Source organism: Simochromis diagramma, unplaced genomic scaffold (genome assembly GCF_900408965.1).
Source record: "Simochromis diagramma unplaced genomic scaffold, fSimDia1.1 OVJJ01000501.1, whole genome shotgun sequence".
NCBI classification, from domain to species: domain Eukaryota; kingdom Metazoa; phylum Chordata; class Actinopteri; order Cichliformes; family Cichlidae; genus Simochromis; species Simochromis diagramma.
In genome coordinates, this window is record NW_024387320.1 from 4,263,894 (window position 1) to 4,269,893 (window position 6,000).

Here is a 6,000-nt window from a genome sequence, read left to right on the forward strand (position 1 = left end):
GCCTACTAAAAGTCAAGATCTTTTGGGTTCTTCAAAGATTTACACACAGACTCACACGCATGCAGGAAAACACGTAAACGCACACACAAGTGGAAGCATTTCAGACTACAGCTGGTGTATTGAAGCACTTAATTCGATTAACATTTGTTCAGAAGCTCAACTTCGCTTGAGCGATTGCCTTTTTTTTTCTCAGATTATATTCAGTGGTTTGACCTAATGAACAAGCGGCAGCATGCAGGAACATTAAATGGCAGCCCTGCTCTGTAACTGTCTGATTGACACTGGGAGATATACGTGGTGGAACGGGAGAACACACATTTCCTGGTCGGTTAGCTGCTCAAGGCTGCAGAGAGCCCGCAGTGAAGCGGGTGACCTTGGTTAAGCTGGAGCAGACAGAGAGCGACCTTGAGAGACAGCGGTGCAGCAGGATCTGGCTCTCAAAGAGCTGGAAAACATAATGTGTTCATGTTTGAGTATATATCACAGAACTCAGAATGTGGACAGCATGTGGCTCTGAAAACAGATTTTTCCCCACACGCTGTCCTTTACTGGATAGCTTATTATGTATTTCTGATTTCCAAGACATAACATTCATTTGTGGACCCGATCCTTGTTTTTCATCTTTAGATTCCTCAATTTCACAGATAGAGTAGCTTCAAAGTGTTTTTGGAGGTTCTTTTTTTCTTCTCCACTCATCAAAGCACTACTGTGTTCTCATGTGTTTGTCTTTGATTACGACTTTGATCACTGTCAGTGACAGCACGCGCACACACTGACCTGTCCTTCTGGAGATTTTGATGAACATTTTCTTTCACCCCTTCTTATATCATCTCTGTTGTTATCAGTTTGTGGATCCTTTGTGTACTTGTTTGTCAGATGGTTTAGCTTACAGAGCAAAAAATCAACAGTATCTTTCTATTATCTATCCTTCCACACAAGTCCAGTAACATTTGACTTTAATGAATTGGGAAAAAAGTATACATAATTTCACTTTTTGGTGTGTAAAGAGGCTACAAACAATAGGTTCTCAAACTGGCATGTAAAATAATGCATAAGACACACGGAAAGAAATACAAAGTGCATTTTTTATTTGAAACTTGTACATTTTTCATGGATGGTATTCTTTGATTGATTAATGTAAAAAGTAACTAAAGCAAAACACAACCAAAAGTTTGACCATTGTGCTGAATATTTACTTTCTGAGGGCAAACCCCATCAGGCTACATCATGTGCAAATAAATACTGAAATTTGCACATAAACAAACCATACAAATCTCATGCCCTATCATGTGTGTAACGGCTGCTATACACACACCTGTGTCTTACTATGCTAATGCACATGTTGGCAGACAATACACAATATACAAGCAATATACAGATAATAATGAATAAGATAATGAATACAGAGTGCAGCTGTGTGTGGCGGCTTACATAGCAAACACTACACAACTTGTCAGACACTTTTTTAGGCACATGTTGCTACTACTTCAGAACAACCTTAATTCTTTATAATAATAATGGATTGGATTTATATAGTGCTTTTCAAGGCACCCAAAGCCAAATTCACTCTCATATTCACACACTGGTGGAGGCAAGCTACAGTTGTAGCCACAGCTGCCCTGGGGTAAACTGACAGAAGCGAGGCTGCCATATCGCGCCATCTGGCCAACACCAGTAGGCGGGAGGGTAAAGTGTCTTGCCCAAGGACACAGCGACCAGGACAGAGAGCCTGGGGATCGAACCGGCGACCTTCCAGTTACAGCTGCTCATTTATCAGTTTCACAACATCCATGATGTGAAACTGTCACATCTCTCCACCTCATCTCAAGATCTGGTGACCGTGTAGGCCATTTAAGTACAGTGAACTCATTCACATGTGGAAGAAACCAGTTTGACATGGTTGGAGCTTTGAGACATGCAGCCATCTGAAGATGGGTACCACCGTGACCATAAAGGAATGCACATGGTCAGCAATTATACTATATACAGTGACCATATAGTGTACGTCATGAATGAAAGTGAGCCTTCAATGTATAAATCTTGATACTGGTCAGTTATGTATGAGCGTGATAGTTTAAGGATAGAAGCTGCTGTATCTGGTAGTTTTGGTGTAAACAGCTCTTCAACCTTGGCTGGAGGGAAGGTGAAAAAATCCCATACAAGATGTTGGATATCTGTAACGATGCAGTTTTTTTTGTTCTTACATAATACCTTAATCACAAGTGATCGAATGTAGCCCCCCTCGTCCTTGCTGCTCTGTTTGCTCTCCACTGTTTGCTGTAGTCAGTTTCTGCACTGCTTTCTGGCTGCGCCACATCAGAGTATGATGGATGTGCACAAGATCCTGATTGCAGTTTAGAGCTGGCTCAGCAGCTCCTGTGGTAAATCATACTATGCAGTCCAAGTTCATGTGAATACAATCTGATTTTCAAAACAGTCCATGAAATGTGTGAAAGCTGTTCTGGGAAATGTTATTCAGTGACTGCTGTTCTGGAAACTGTCTCATAAACGATGGAATGAGCGCTCTGTGGTCAGTATCTGGTTGACGATAAAGACATAGTGCTTCAAGTTTAATTCTGCATGGCAAGTGTTGGTACTAAGTTGTGTGATGAGAGTTTAAAAAACACAGATGTTTCCATGCTTGCTTTGACTGGCTGATGACACAGTGTCCTCCAAATCTTCTTGTCTCTGCTCAGCCATATTTCTTATTATTTTTTACATTTTATTTTTTGAAGTTGTAAGCATCCTTTGTGTCAGCTGACATTGTGCTTTCATCTGCTTGAATCTGCTTTGCTACCAGCGGTATACTGGCAGGTATCACCACAGTCGTCTTCATTCACTGCTGCTTTCAGGTTGTGCCGATGCACTTGTGTTTCATAAAAATCTTTTCTTTTGTACTTTTCCTTTGATCAGGCACAAGTATTTTCATGGTTACATGAAAGCTGGAGGCAATGATGCAATATTCTGCTCATGCACAAATTCAGAAATTGGAAGCTTTCTCTTTACCAGATAGACAACTTTTCAGTTTTTCTAGTGACAACCAAGCGTGCCTGTAGTGCACCAGGGCGTGATGTTTCTAATTAGGATGTGGTTGCCTTTCCTCTTTTCCCAGAATGCCTTACTTTGTTGTCATAACTCTTTTTTTCCTCTCTCTCTGCAGACGTCTCTCTGCAGACGTCTCTAGCACTATATTGGCTTTTTGCTTTCAGTTTCCCCCCCTTTTTTTTTTCATGTATTTCAATGGTATGGGGTTCTACTTTCTTGTTATTCAGAATCAGAGGTTGTAGGTCCCTCCGGAATAGGCAGTAAAAACTCACTGGCTCACATTTTCTGAAGTTGCATTTCACAGGCTGGCTTATTAAGCAACACACAGGTTTCCACAATCTCTGGGAGAATGTTCACCATCAGCAGGGGAGTCTTTGACCAATCTCCCTCTGGGTGATATGGTGTTCTTCTTGAGCCTACAATGTTCCAGCTGGTTGTCAGCTGGATGAACAGCTGATTTTCTAACTCAAAACTTAGGGTATAGTCATCAAATATCTTGATGTCTTCTATCTTGTCTGATTTTGATGTTTTATAGATTCGTACAAATCATGTGAAATGGGATATTATCAATATATTTTCAACACAACATTGTTTTTTTTTCTCCTGGACAGATCATCCAGACACTCTGAGTGCCGAGTAGTGACACTACTGCTAGGGGATGTTTCATTGTGTCTGCTGGGCCTTTAAGGAGCTGAGGATGACTTGCTAAAAGCTTTTTAGTCACCGTGATATGGAAAACAGATCGTGTCTCTCAAAGGTCAAAGGTATATTCAAAACACTATTCCGATCCTCTCCTGTGGGCCCCAAGTCATAACAAAGGCAGTCAGATGTATTCTCTCAACTAAGAAGCAGTAATGACAGGCCTTACTTGATCCAAGAGAGAAAACAGAGAGTTGCTTCCCAAACCATCCATGATGGAATAAACAGGCTTCTTTCTCCTGTTACGATGGGAGTCTGTTTGTTCTTGGATCCAGCCTCAAGTACAGGAACAGCTGGTTTCAGCGCTGCCAAGCTTCATTTTTTAACGCTGAAGGTTGCTACTTTGTTGCGTGAAGTCAGTGACGCTCTGTTGTGAGTGTGTGAAAGACAAGGTTGGCAGTAATCAAGCTACTGAAATCTGCGACAGGTAGACAAGCCCATAGTTGAGTATAAATGGTAAGTGGCCTGGTACTTATATAGCGCTTTTCTACTACAAGCTTCGTCACCCAATCACACACACATACATTCATACAAGAAATCCCAAAAATCCCAGTCTCAGCTGACTGCAGGTTTCCCCAAACTTATAAACAGTAGATTTACATGATGACTGAAACTACTACTACTAACACCACTGATGAACAATGGTTTGTGAGGTCTCTTGGTCATTAATATGCAAATTGTCATGACCATTGATCAACAACCACTGATCAAACAAACAAGAACATCATATCAAGAAGGCCCTGAGTAAATATCATTATCCTAGCTGGACATTTGTCAAAGCTGGGAAGGCACCTGAAGAAAGCGCCAGATGATCCAGCAGAGAAGAAGGACAACTGCTGCCTAAGTAAGAAAATCCTGAGTGACGCCTTATGTGTCGGAAGTATTGGAACAGCTAAGATGCATTTTGTCTAAACACTACATCTCTTTGGCTTTCAAACCCCAAAACACGCTGCGCCAAAAAAAAAAGATCAGATTCCCCGACACAAACAGAGTAATGTAGCGTATGCTGGTAAGTGTCAGGAGGATTGCTGTGATTTATACATCGGGGAAACCAAACAACCTCTGGTTAAGTGGATGCCATAACATAGAAGAGCCACCTTGTCAGGCTAGGTCTCTACATTTACACCTAGAGGCCAGCGGACACTCTTTCAATGATGAGGATGTACACAGGAACGCTGGTTTGAGCGGGGAGTCAAGAAGGCCATTTACGTGGAGAAAGAAAGGTCTGAATCAGGGAGGGTGCCTAAGGGTACACCTTTCACCATCTTAAAATGCTGTGATTGCAGATATTCAGATATGTTATAATACAAATGAACAAATTCTTTACTTGAACAAGGAAAGACACAAGTTGCAGCAATTATTCAGCTTCACATTGCAGGAATAGTATAGATGAACTGTAAGATGAAGAAAACTTTATTTTACAGTTGGCAGTATGAAAAACATGCTAAAGGGGTATGCTTAAAAGGTATCCCCGTGTGTCAGAAAACAATGCTGTTGTCTCTTGCATTTATATATAACATCTTGACATAGTATGCACCAAGCTGGGAGTGAGAATGTGCTGTCTTTTCTAACCCAGAACATACAGAGTCAAAAGCTAAAATAAGATATGGTGTTTACTACATATAACATGTACCGACCAATGTAAGAGATGCCAAGGTAGCCTGGCAAAGATTGCCTCATATAAACAGGAAGTTCATCAAGTTCAGCAGGCATTTAGAGGAGGCCTTGGCCTTGGCCTTGGCCTTGGCCTTGGAAAAAGAAAACATGTATAGAAAGCAACACCCTGAAGAGCGAGGAAAAAAATTACTGATACAAATAAAGTGTGGAGAGGAGGCAGAATGATGTGCCAAGCAAGGCCAATAGATGAACTTGAAAAGGCAGAAAAGAATAAAGGGTAATTGGAAAGAACTTCTAGATATAAAATTATATTAATACAGGCGGAATGTGGCTTGCTTTAAAACTATAGCCAGCTGTCGTAATTGAAGAACCAAGAATGTTTGTTTACACAAACGATGGTTAGAAGGCATGTTGTCATGCTATCAGATGGGGTTAATACAAATGGATATAGCCTTGAATCAGAAATCACTGTCCACTTTGGAACCATAAACCTTTGTGAATCAGGGGCCCTAAAGTGGCTACAAGACAACCCCTGCAAGGGGAATGGTTTTGCAGGTGCTGGCCACGGATCATTGCTCTCTGCTTATCCTTCCTGACTGATTTTTTGCTCTTGTGTCCTTGTTATTGTTGGTAGCACGG